This window comes from Phocoena phocoena, chromosome 20 (assembly GCF_963924675.1).
Source record: "Phocoena phocoena chromosome 20, mPhoPho1.1, whole genome shotgun sequence".
In the NCBI taxonomy this organism is placed as follows: Eukaryota; Metazoa; Chordata; class Mammalia; order Artiodactyla; family Phocoenidae; genus Phocoena; species Phocoena phocoena.
This window is the reverse complement of record NC_089238.1, coordinates 57,196,299-57,210,109: the sequence shown is the minus strand read 5'-3', so window position 1 is coordinate 57,210,109 and position 13,811 is coordinate 57,196,299.

The following is a 13,811-nucleotide window of genomic DNA, read 5'->3' as shown; positions in this document are numbered from 1 at the left end:
GGGGAGTGGCTGGGTTTGCATCCTGGCTTCATCGTTTACTGGCTTTGTGACCTCGGGAAAGCTGTTAGCCTCTCTGTGTCTCGGCCTCCCATCTCCCAAGACTGTGTGGGTCAGTCTGTTTAGCACGGCAACACCTGGCACAGAATCTCCCGTTGGCACGTGTAGGCTGTTTTTATCACCCCAGTGGTTCAAAGGTGGACTTAGAGCAGGTCGAGATCTTTGCTGATTTAGAATCTTATTATCTCACTACACCTCACTTTGTACGTGAAGACACTGAAACTGAGAAGGTCAGGACCCCGAGACCCTGCTTTCCTGACAGTCGTGAACCCACCCCGGTGACTGCAGGGTGGCCTGAACCCACCCTGAATACTTTTCATTTTGGATTTCGTTCCTGGCCTTGCAGTCCAGCACCCCTCGCCCACCCATATTTAAAACGGATTATACTGCAACACATAAACACAATTAAATTATAGCCGTCTGGGTATCTTTCCATCCAAACAGGGGCTCGTTGTCTGCTGTGAAAGCCATCGTCGCCCGCCTGACCGCGTTCTGGCTTGCGTCTCCCGAGGTATTGCTCCATGATAAATCGCTGGGTTGGCCTTTTTCCCTAAAGGAAGGCTCACAGGCCTCCTCCTGCCCTGGCTGCAGGCCTCCCTCGGCCCCGAGGAGGGTCCTGACTCTCACTCACAATCCCAATGGCCTTGGGCGAGTCGATTCACGCCCCCGAGCCTCACTCAGTTCCCGCTTGTGTCAGCAGGTGAAGAGACACCCTCTACATGATCGGGCTTTCCGCTCGTGCTCCTGGGCCTTATGCAGGGCTTGGTGTGCGGTGGATGTTAAACAAACATTTGTTAATGGAAGGGAAACAAATTATTTTTAGACCTTCACTTCCCTGAAATTGCAATTTCAAATAAGGTAGTCAGGAAGGCCTCTGGAGACCATGAACCTTGAGGTAGGACCTTGAGGTGAAGAGCGTGCTGGAGGGAGCTGCATGGGTCTCTGGGGGAGGTGATGGGGATATAGACCTTTTAGGATGAGTCCCCACACTGGGATCCTCAGCTAACCAAACTGAGAGGCTCAACCTCAGAGCCTCTCAAGGCACTTGTGCAGGGCAGGGGGCTGGGTAGATAGAGGAGGACCCCAGAGCGCTGTGCCAGGGGCCTAGCGTGAACAAGAGCGGCGCCTGCTCAGCTGCTTCTCAGGGGCCTCGAGCGTCAGGAATCGAGGGAGGGTGTGGGGCAAGCTCGGGCCTGGTCTAGCTTCTCCAGCAGCAGAGGAGATAGAGCCGGGGATTCCCAGTAACACAATAGGAGCGTGCACCTCTGTGACACCCAAGCCCCAGCCCGCCCTTGTAGTGTGGATGCCCAGGCAGGAACAGGCGTGTGGGGGTCCCTGTCACTCTGGGCGGCTGCTGAAGGGGCACACGAGGCTACCGGGGAGGGAGAGCCCAGTGGGTTCACCAAGGCCCAGCGTGCAGGCTGAGCTGCGCCCCTCACCTGCAGGAGGGTCCACAGCCAGGATTTCTGGAAGCCCTGCGTGGGACCCTCCGTGCGTGCCGGGCACCTGCAGGCCAGTGTCCGGAGGATGGGAGTGCAGTTTTCCATCCCGGCTTGTGAGCCTCCATGTGTCACCACCCTTTCGTTGGGTGTTGGTGTTGCTCCTGAGTGGAGGAGAAGCTGGTTTCTGACCCACGAGTGGTCTCCTGCCCTTTTTGTCTCTCTTGGGGCTGCAAGTCAGGGCCTGGCTTGGCTCAGCTCAGCTGGGCCTTGAGCGGACTCAGGGCCGCTGGGAGGAGCCGCCAGGAAAGCGGAAGCGTTAGCTAAGGTGGAGAGTTCCTGGCCTGGGTGCTTTCTGAGGCCCATTTGTTGGGGAGAGGAAGCTGGTGGCTGAAACCAGAGCCGGTGCCGCCGGGCGGGTGAGAAGCAGCCTCCCAGGCACACAGGCCCTCAGTGTGGGCGAGGCCGGTGCCAAACGCCCTCCTGCGGAACTGGGGCTTGGCAGCCTGGGTGGCGCGCTCAGGTGGTTACAAGGCTGGGGCTGGGAAGGAGACTGCTGACGAAATGTCACTTTGGGGAGGGGGTGGGGCCGGTGGAAAAGGACTCCTTTGGTGTCTGAGGAATAGAGAGGCTTTTGTGCGAGGGCTGGTGACAGACGCTGATTCTCCACAAGGCGGAAGGACACACGCCTGCTTTCAAGTGTAGCCTTGGTCAGAAGGCGCGGATTTTGGCCCACTGCCACTTCTGGACAGGTCCAGAGTTAAGGCCGCAGGCCCCTGGTGACCTAACCGGGACCCCAAACCCACAAGCCACCTCACAGGACTGACCCGGGACAGAGGGGAGCCACAGGCTCTGTGGCCTTGAGCAGCAGGGCGGTCACACCGTAGAGATGGCAGGTCACAACACCGAGGACTTCTCTGGGAATCTAGAGCTTCCAGACCAGGACACCGGCCTCCCCTCACCCATGCCCAATATCATCCATAAATTGTAAGCTCCAAACACCTCAGCTTCATCTTTTCTTTTCTAAAAATACATTCATTTCTCGTGGACTTTACTTTTTTGAGCAGTTTTGGGTTTACAGGAAATTTGAGTGGAGAGTGCCGAGTGTGGCTGTGTCCCGTCCCCCAGTGTCCCTTATTACTGATGGCCTCACTGGTGTGGTGCATCTGGTACACTTTTTTCTGGCTTTACACACATGATAGACTTATAACATTGTGTAGGTTCCGTGCGTACAACGTGATGATTTGATACACGCGTGTGTTGCACAGTGCTCCCCACGATAAGGTTAGTTAGCACCTCCATCACCTCACATGGTTATTATGACTTCTGCTTTGCGGTGAGAATGTAAGTACGTGATACAGTATCGTTAGTTCTAGTTACCGTGCTGTGCACTACATCCCAGAGCTTACTCACCTTCTAGCTGGAAGTCAGTACCCTTTGACCAGCATCTCCCCATTTCCCCCACCCCTGACACCAACATCCTACTCTTTGCTTCTATGAGTTTGGCTTTTTCAGATTCCACATAAACGTTGATATCACACAGTATTTGTCTTTCTTTGACTGATTTCACTGAGCATAATGCCCTCCAAGTCTATCATGTTGCTGCAGATGGCATTGTTTCATTCTTTTTTGAGGGCTGAGTAGTATTCCATTCTGTATATATCTATACCACATCTTCTTTATCCATTCCTCTGTCTGTGGACCCTTAGGTTGTTTCCATGTCTTGCCTGTTGTGAATAATGCTGCAGTGAACGTGGGGTGCAGATCTCACTGAGGTCCTGATTTCATTTCCTTTGGATGTGTAAGGTGGGTTCATTTTACATGTTAATGCTTTTCCAATCCACTGGGAACAATTGGATAAAATTCATCTAGGCCGATTGTTGCACACAAGCCATCTCAAGTACAGGCACACTTATAAACCTAAACGAAAAAAGAAACGTCAGGACTGCTAAGTCTTTAGTGTGTTTTTTGCCAAGTAACAGCCTCTCTGTTTGGGGAAATTGCCTACAGTCTCCCTATACTCTTTTCTTTAAAAAAAAGAAAGCAATTAAGAAACAGAATTCGGGAGTACGTAGTGAATTCCAGGTCAGCAATTTAAAGTCAGATATGAAGCCATTTCCTTGTAGACTGTCTGGTCTGTGGCGCTGGTTCCCTCCGGAGAACAGACAGCAGGCGATTCTGGCCAGACCTGGGGCCGCTCCTTTCCAGCGACTTCCCTTGGTGGATCGTCACTCTGCCTGTGGCGGGATCTGCTCAGGTCTGTAAGGCTAGTGGCGAGTTGCTTCCGTCGATGGTGTTTGCGGTCCAGGGGAGGTGCTTTCTGTGAAATTAACTGCAGACAGTGGTGTGGGGGCTGGACTCCTCATAGCGTGTTTCTAGAGCTACATCATTTTCTTCTAAATGAATGTGGCCAGAGGAAAACAAAAATAAGGCAAATTACCAGTGTGTGGCCTGAGCTGCCCCTTAAATGCCAGGAATGAGAGGGCTGTGTCCAGAGGGGCCGATGTGTGACCAGCACACGAGCAGAATCAGAGGGTTCACCTTGCGCACCGGAAGGGGGCTCGGCTGGACCAAAGAGAAGGCTTGCCTCTGATGTCAGCCTGGAACCGCTAACTGGCGGAGACTCGGGACAGACCAGCCTGAGGCTGCAGAGGGAGTGACTGGTGGAAGATTGACATTTTTCTAACCCACACTGATTGTCCCTGAGCTCGGGCACCAGTATTTTCTCCGCGGAGCCGAAGTTGCACAACTGCTGTCCATGAGCATTTACTCCAGGCCCTTCCTGTGATGGGCAGTTTAGATGCCCATCTCACGGGATCCTCTCAACAACTGCACAGCCCTGGGAGGCTGCTGTTACGATTAGCCCCGCTATAAAGATGGGTAAACTGAGGTCAGGGCACTCAGTGACTCGATCAAGGCCACACGCCTTAGAGAGTCTCAACATACACGAGCACACTTGAGGCTCTCGAGAGTCCTGCGGGAAAAACCAACAGAACACCCCGCTTAGATATCTGGAACCCGGCATTTCCTAATGAGAGCTGGGTGCAGATGAATCGTGCCCGGAGGCCCTCGTGGACGCGCATCTCTGCGTGGGACCGCTCACCTAAATGCCAGTTTAAGGCCCAGAAGGGCGGTGGGCGCGTTAGAAACACCGCCGCCGAAGCCCTCAGTGCAGTGCCGACTGTGCCGTCTTGATGACCAGTCTCGCTTTCAACCTTGCCGTGTTCGTCCCCTCCCCCGATGGACATCTATTTGTGCAGCATTTACCACGTGCCAGGAGCTGCTGCCGTCGCGTCACACATTTGAACTCCTGTCACCCGCCTAACAGTGCTGCGGGGCGGTCACGGTTGCTGCTGCTTCGCTTAGGCCCAGAGACGCTAAGGAGGGTGCCCACGGTCAGACAGCTGGCCGCTGGGGTTTGGACCTGGGCCGAGCGGGGCATCTCAGCTGGCTGACCCGCGAGTCCCTCACTCGCCGCGTCCACCGAGGGCGTCGGCGCAGGGCGGTCATTTCCCCAAAGACAGATCGCGGCTGGCGGTCTAGCTGTCAACCTCACGCAGTCCAGAGAGGCCAGGACGCGCCTGACTAAAATCCATTTAAGAAAATTAACCCTGGGGCTCTTGCCCTGCTTTCAGTTCGTGGGCGGCAGGAGCTGCAAAGTTCTTAAAAGGTGCGAGGGCGGATTAATGGGGTCCATATGCCTGGATTGAGAGTATCTTTGTGCTGGGTGGGCTTATCATCAAGCCTCTTAGGATAACAAAGGTGGGACAGTTCAAAAGACTGGCTCTCCAGACGCGGGGCTCTCACGGGGTCTCCCGCTCCAGCCCCGCTGAACAAATATTGTCGTCTTGCTCCTCCGCTTTGAGCCCAGGCCTTTGTCCCCCTCCCCGCCGCCTTTTTTTCTTTTCCTTTTTACCCTGACAGTGAAGCAGGACGTTTTGTGGGAACCATCCCTGTAAGAGGACTGATTTATAACTCCATTTGGGAGTAAAACGATCCGTGATGATCCATACCTGGGCTTGTGGGGGCCGTGGGATGAGCAGGGCAGGGGCTCGTCCAGCCTGACAGCTCAAAGCTGACAGCCCTCGGTGGAGGCACCTGCCTCATCTGCACAGCCCTGCCGGGGAGAGTGTCGGCTGGGCAGACCAGCAGCTGGACTCCGGGGCAGGACACTGTCCCACCAAGCGGCGCTGCCGCTCGAGTGACGCTGCCGCTCACTGGCTTGTTCTGTGAGAGACTCACAATCCGTTGTGTGCAAACGCCCTGGGGGGAACACGCTTGTCCAGACTGGATGTCTGTGATGCCTCAAAGATCAGGCAGTCGCCACCTCTCTGCTTTGCTGCTACTCACCTTCTAGCTGATACCTGAGCTGTGGTCTGTATTAGGTGGTTGTTGTTTCCTGGTTTTGACAATGCACTTGACTTACAGACCCTCCTGTCTTGGTAAATGAGCATTTAAAGACTCTGGGTGATCCAGTATTTGACTATAAATGAACTAAGACTTACCGACACCCACGAAGCACAAGGCTTTCCCCTGGGATGGGGTTAGTCATACTAGTAATAATAATGATAATGGTGTTACGTATTTGCCTTGGATTCTGATGAAGGGTCTGTGTTTGGAGAGGAAGCCTTCTCCAGGAAGCCTTCTTGGTGCATGCCAACCTCAGAGTCAACTTTTCTCTCCTCCTTGCCGAACATCCGATGGTTGTCAAATCCTGTTGCTTCTTCCTCCAGAACATTGTGAGGATGGGAAGTCCCCCAGTTCAGAGGAGGTGTGCTTCTCTGAGCCTGTTTGGTTTCTCACACACGCGTCTAGTCTCCCTGCTAAGCCGTATGTGCTACGGGGAAGGACTCGTGTCTGCTTTGCCAATCCTTGGTCAGTCCTCTCTCTAGCAGCCCGGCTCTGCTCTGCCGTGCTGCACTGACAAATAGCTCCCGGATCGCAGTGACGCAGCACAGCAAAAACCTACCTCCCACTCATGCCAAACCCCCTGCAGCCTCAGGCAACCTTCCCGGGCAACCATCTTCCACACGGTGACTCAGTGATCGAGGCTGATTCCACCTTATTGCCCCATCCTTTCAACGTGAGGCTTTCACATCTGCCACCACGGGGAAGAGGGCACATGGCAACCAGCTTAAGGACCCCCCACCGCTCTTTACTGATTCGGCCTAGGAATCACCCACGTCACTGTGGCTCACAGACCTGCCAGAACCAGGCACATGCCGCCCTCTCCAGGGGCAGGAGGGCCGAGAAGTGCAGTTTTCCTTGTGCCACTGATAGTGTCTTGCACACCCACCTCCCTGTCCCTCGCCCGCACCCCACTCCAGCAAAAAGCTCAAAGCTCTGCTCTAGAAGGTGCCCTCAACCCGTTTACACAGTGGTGCATAACTAGAAGGTGACCTCTCCCTGTCTTTGGAATTCGGGGCCCTCACAACTGGAACCACTTACTGGGCATTTAAACACATGTTGTCTTGGCAGAGCCCTTGGAATGGCGTGTGTGGTTCAAATCTAGAACCGAAATGTGTCCCCGGAGATGCTTCGTGAAAAGATGTTTCCTTGCCCAAATAACTGGAAAAACCCAGCTATCCTCTATTTCTTGGAGATGCACGATGCACATAAGCATATTGAAGGCTCTGAAGAGCCCTGCAGTTAAAATATAAACATGCGAAGCTGTATCCATTGCCTTAACCCAGCACTTCCCAAACCTCTACCTGCCTCGTGGGGTGGTGATGCAGGTTAATTTGATGATGTGCACAACTAGCCCTGTGCCTGGCAAGCCACAAGCATTCAGTAAATGACAACTGGCACTGTTAACTCTCCCCAGGCCTCAGCTTTCCCACCCATAAAATGGGAGGGTTAGACACACGCACCCTATGTGTTCACCCCCGACACCTGCAGTGTGTCCGTATTTTCACGTCTTAGGTCTTGAGTCATTCTGGGGCAGGGGTTTCTTGCTCGAATGCTTATATTCCCTTCTCTCACAGAAGAAAACATTCGAACTAGACTCATGGTTTTGGTCAGAGACTGACTCGCTGTGTGTCTTGCATAAACCACTTTCCTCCCTGGTTCTCATTTCTCTCACATCTAAAATTATGGACTTGATTAAATGATCTCTAACATCCTTTCTGTTCCTAAAAGTTAGGATGTCATGATTCTCTTCAGCAATGCCAAACCAGTTTGATTTCTGGGTTATTAGCATGATTCCCTATTCCCATTCCAGGTTCTCTCTGCTTACCTGCTGAGATCTCTCAAGAATCTCACTTGTTCAGTGAGGAATTAGGTCCCTGGGAAAGAACATGCGTTGTTGAAAATTCTTGCTAGAGTATAAATGCCTGATAGGGAACAATCCAGCCAGAAAGCCGTGTGATGGGGAGCAAGGGGTTAGAGTGAGGGAATGGCAGGGGCTGGGTGAGGGGAGAGGGCTGCCCCCGAGCGCCGGAAGTGGGGTCTGGTCGGGTCAGTTAACGTAAATGTAGTTCACTTCATCTGGGGATGGAGAAGTAAGAGGCAATTTAGCGCTGGTGACAGGGAGCACAGAGCCAGGAGTGGCCAGCGTGGAATTACTGGACACACCAAGCACTTGGAACTGGGCCTGGCATGTTTTTTGCAAGCCTCATCACTACAGAAAAGCAATTAGGAGATGCAGGGGAAGCTCAGAAGAAAAGTCACCTTTAATATGCCACTGCTGACACTATGTATCTTTGCATTTATGTTTTACCTGGTAGCTGTAGAAATAGGGTGCTGTGTGCAGTTGCACAGGGTGTGCACTGCACCGCTCCATTCAGAGAGGTGAGGTTGAAAAGGCTCCCCCTGGAGGTGTGCAGTGTGCGACACGTATGCAGCAGTGGTAATATCCTCCATGACAGCCTCTTCCCACCTTTTAGCTGGGGTGTAAGCAAGTCCTTATTTCATAGAACACACCTGAGGTTCTGCCCTCGGCCAGCTACTTGGCTGTATGGGGGCTTCTCTGGGTATTGCCACCCTAGTTACCTCCAGGCCAGGGCTCTGGAAGAACAAAGCTGAAAGGGATTTGTTATTATTCTGCCCAATTAGTCTCTGATTAAAGGTTTAAAAGGTTTAAAAAGACAGGAGTGAGGGGGCAGCAGGAGGAAGAGGAGGGAGAGTGTGAGGGCTGTTTATGGAGCAATAAAAGGAACATTATGCTTCGAGGCTCTGCGAAATGTCTCCACAGAAGCCGACCCTCTTGCCAGCTAATTCAGGGCGTAATAAATACTAATCCCACAAAGGGGGCCCTTGGAAGCCATCGGAGCCCTATCTCCCTGTAATCAGAGCTCCATTAAGCGCCCGTCTTCCTGCACTCGGCGTCGTAGCTGACAGCCCTGCTGCCGGCCCCGTGCTAGGGATGTGGCAGCCTCGGAGCCGACCTGGCTGGCCCTCCCTCCACCTCCCCTCCCCGCTTGCTGCTCGCCAGCTGCCCTGTGTGCCGCCCGCCTCTGGGACACCCTTGCGAGGCCCCGGCTGCAGGCTGGCCCTCTGCTCCTATCGCTGGCGCGCTCCAGCGGCAGGTTGGGGTGGCCAGGGTGTCGCAGGAGGCCCCGTGGAGCACCAGCAGCTCCGGGAGCTGTGCTAAGCCCGTCACGATGCCACCTATTTCCCCTGCCGTCGGGGCCAGAATCTCCATTTTACAGCCGAGACAGGCCGGTGTGCGTAAGCCGCCTGCCCCGGGGTTGCAGCCAGAAGTGATGGAGTGGGGCTTGGACCTGGGGCCCCTCTTTGCCCCTCAGCCACCTGCCGTAGAAGCTCCTGTTTGGAGAAGCCAGCACTCCCCCGCTGCAATGCATCCCAGAACCTTGCGTCAAAATATGTATTTTTCCACTCCACAGGCACCCTAGCCCCCAAATACCCTCAAACATAATTCTCATATCGTACAGAGGTCCGGAGGGCGCCTCGTATAGGCCACTGCGTCGCTCTGTGCCTCAGTTGCCCCACCTCTGAGATGGGGCCGGCCCTGGTCGCACCCACAGGACGGGGCAGGTACAAGGTCACAGCGAATGCTCGGCCCCGTGGCGGTCACCAGGGCCTGGCCGGGCATCCTCTGAGCACGCTCTTCCTCCTACCCCTCCGTCCGCTTGGCCCCCGGTCATCCTGGGCCACGCTGAAGTCGGGGTCCAGTCATGTGGCCCTCAAGGCTAAAAATAGCAAGGGGCCATCTAGGGGCTTCCCGATGACCTTCGTGGGTCCGGTCAAGTGTACGTGGCCTTCCTAAGCTAATTAGCCCGGCCTCTGACCCCTACACATCTGTATTCGGGTTCAAGGGGCGGGTGAGGTCCTGCTCCCTGAACAGCCGGATAAATGCAGCGGTCGACTCGGCATCCCTCGGTCTGCTCTGCTGGCTGGGGCACTCTTGACTCAGCGCTCCTGCCCGGAAGCCCCAGGATGGGGCAGAGAAGACGGCCCCAAACCACAGGGCTCTCCCTGCCCTTTCACTTGGCGCTTTGGGTGTCTCACCACACGCTCACCTCTGTGCTGCCCCTCCCGGAGGGGCAAGGGCCACTGGGTAGGTGATAGGCACCATAATGTCGACGGGGAGAGCTGGCACGAAGTCAGAGTCCTCCCTGAGCGGAGCTGTGTGGGCATGGCGCAGGGTCCTGGGGCCGCAGCAAGCGCCGCACGCCGGGCGCTCACAACAGAAATGTCCTCTCCCAGATCCGGGGGCCAGAGTCTGAGATCAAGGGATCAGGAGGGCTGCGCTCCCTCTGGAGGCTCGGTGGGGTGGCGGTGGGGGGCGGTCCTTCATGCCTCCTCCAGCTCCTGGGGGCTCCAGGTGTCCTTGGCTTATGGCTGCATCACTTCAATCTCTGCCTCTGTCTTCACATGGGCTTCTTACGCGTGTCTCTCTGTGTCACCTGTGCTTACAAGGACACCCTCATCCAGTGTGACCTCATCCTAACTACACCTACACAGACCCTCTTTCCAAATAAGGTCACGTTATCAGGTTCCGGAAGGACATGAATTTGGGGGGGAACACTGTTCCAACCCATACATGCCTTTGTTCTCCACTATTTTATTCCCACTTCCCAGGGGAGGAAACTGAGGTTTAGACTGGTAAAGCAGTCATCAGGCCAAAGTGAAACTTTAAACCCATCAGGTTCCATGGCCCTGCTCTCAGCCTGCACACATCCCACTGGCCACACAGTGAAGCTTTCTGGGAGTTTGACCACTAGAATGGGGTGTGGGGGGGTGAGGGGGTGTCAAGGTCAGGAACTCCGCGGGAATCCAGAGCGTCCTCTGGGGCCGAGAACTGGATTCTCAAGGAACTTTAAAGGTGTGAGTTGAACCAGAGGGTAAGCTTTCTGTCATCATCATCGGATCACTCATTTACACGATAGGGGAGCACAGTGCCTGGCAGTATAAGCCCCAGGTCAAGGTGCCCACGAGTGGAACAGAGGGCACCCCAGTGAAGGGTCGGTGAGGGGTCTAAAATAATACCTGCTTTGTACATCTGTTACGCGAATTCAAATGTCCGTTGTGTGTGATCTTGGGCAAATTACTTCATCACGCTGCCCCTGAGTTTCCACATCTGTGAAGTGGGGGGGGGGGGGCCACAGATAGACCTCCTGGGGTTCACTGGGTTCATCCCTACACGGCCCTGGAACACGACGAGCGTGTCATACTTGTTGGCACTTCGACCCTCGAACTCGGCACCTCAGGAAGCATTTCTCTTAGCATCTGCCTTGGACTTTGTCTCAGGTGAGGCATGGAGGGTCCAAAGTGCAGACATAAGCCTCAGCGTTTTGGTCCCATCCAGAGAAGGAGGCAGACAGAGCCCGACTCATTCTCCCATTTTCTGGATGAGGAAACAGGCTCCGGGTTGGGGGGGTGGTCAGGGGGGCGTCCCTTCTCTCATGGGGCTTCTCAGTGTCCCGTCTGTAAAATGGGTGTAAGAGCAATACCTGCATACTAGACCTGCTGTGCAAGTTCAAGAAGCTGATTCAGCGTCGGACAGTGCATGCAAGATGCTGCCTGGTGCACGGTAGGCACCCCGTAAATGGGGCCTGCTATTGGCTACTGTGGGGCAGCAGGATACATAGAGGCTGGAGCTTAGTAAGAGGGGTGGTGAGGAAGGCCCCTTAATCCAGATTCATGCAGGACTCCTGAGCCGTCAGCCCAGGATCAGGGACCACCAGTGTCACTGGGGGAGAGTGTGCCCCCCCTTGAGGGTCAGGACCCCCTGTAGGACAGCCGGCCTAGGGGTGGGGGATGTCTCAGGCCAAGACCTGGGAACTGGAGTCTTTCTCAGCAAAGCTCAGGTTCAAAAGTTCAAGCCTGCTGCTCTCCAGAAGGCAAAACGGAGGCCACAGACCCTCTAGCCAGTGCGGCTGCCGCCTCCCGGATTCTGACAGCAGCCAGTGCCACGATTTTTCAGGAACCGCTCAAGCAGGGATGGCTGGCTGGTCAAGAATATTCTACTCCTGCCGTTCCAGGCAATGTTAGTGAGCAACAGAAGTGACGTGAGAATCTTTTTTGTTTATAAAATTCTGAAAGGAACCTTTGCTCACAAAGTCTGCCGTTCCCTCTGAGCACGCACACCAGGTCTTTAAAATAAAACACAGGGCATCTCTCTGTCAGTGCACACGTTTATTCACCATCTTTTGAGCACCTACTGTATATCCAACACTGTTCTAGAACCTGGGGACCCAAGACACCTGCCCTGTGGAGCTTGTGGTCCCGTGACCGACCCAGTTATCTTCAGCGGGTGCAGGCTGTTGGGGGTGTGCCGTGCAGAGCACAGGAACTCGGGCCCGGGAGGTGTTCATCGTGTAGCCGAGGGCTTTACCTGCGTCTCCGGGGCTCGTCTCACGAAGATGCAGATCCTGCTTCCGTGGCTGGGGTAGGGGTCTGCATTTCCCACGGGCTGTCGACACTGCTAGTGCACAGACCACACCGAGCAGCCCCCCCCCAGCGCCCCCCGTCCACAGGGGTGTCCTCCCCGGGGTGGCAAGGGCACGCTGGCCTAGAGGAGGTTTTGCGAAGCCCAGTCTGAGATCGTGGAGACCCCATTCCTCCACACCCTGAAGAAGCGGGTGTGCCCCTCTGGTGTGCCCGTGTGTACCGTGGGCCGAGGTGTCAGTGACTTCTCAGAAGGCCTCTGGGGCAAGGAGCAACCACCCGCTTCGTGGGCTGCCGCCACCTCCTGGCTCAGCCCCAGGAGCCAGCTCACACCCCAGAGGAGGGAGTCTCTCTGCCCAGGGCGGTCTATTGCTGAGCGATTTGTAACTAATCAGCCAGCGGGCAGTGATTAGACGCCTGCATAATAATTGTAGGTAATTGCCTCTTGACACTGCGAGCGGGATCCACTGGCCGGCTCAGAATGTCTTTTCAAATTAACTTGACTGTCTTGGGAGGCCCTCGGAGGGAGCGGCTACATCCCAGTTTCTCTGACACTCTCGGGTGAAGTCCTGCCTGGGGGATCGTCGAGTGGGTGCCAGGCTCTGACAGCGACTCCAGGCCTCCCTCAATTGGTTCCAGATGCAGCCCTCCAGCAGGCCTCCAGTTCTATAAATAGCTTGCCCAGTCTGGGCGCTGTCAGCAGAGACGGACAGCTCGGCAGTCCTGCGGGGCCCTCGTGTGCGGGGGCAACGCCGAACCCGTCAGGCATCAGGGGCCACACACCACTGCCCTCTTCTCCTCCCCTTCCTTCTACACAGGGTAACACCTGAATTCTAACGTTGAGCTCTGTTTCCCCAGTAATCAGGAGTTTGCCTTCCCAGCTGCCTTTGGGGTGTTTTCTCTCGAGCTGGGAGAAGGGGGGAGTCATAAAGTGAAGTCCAAGAGAACAGAAACCACCGTGCCTCATTCCGGACAGCGTCCCCGGGCCCACAGCCGAGCCCCACAAAGACGTATTGTTGGAGAATTACCGCTCAGAGGAAAAAGCCGGGGTAGCCAGTGTCCCTGGACACCACTGCCTCTGGAGGTGACTCCGGGTGATGGTCAGCCTTCCGGCACATTCTCCGCCTGGGGCTCCCCTGGGGCTCCCCTGACAGCCTGTGTGCTATGAGTGGGAGGACAGCCGTCAGAAGCTGCAGCGCGGAGGTCCGAGCTGGGTCTGAGCACCGAGATATCAGGATAGAGACCCTGCATTCCTGGCTGGACCCGCTCTGCTTTCTGGCCATGTTTTAAAGACAGCCAGGCTCTGGGTGGTACATGTGGCAGACATCAACTCTGGAGCCTGCTTTTGTAGAAATCATTCAGAATGGATGGTTTCCCTCACTTTCCTGCCGTGGTTACACAGAGGCGGGGGTGGGGGCGATTGGCCCCGAACGCTTTGAGCCGCCTCTCCCCCTCCCCCCGCCC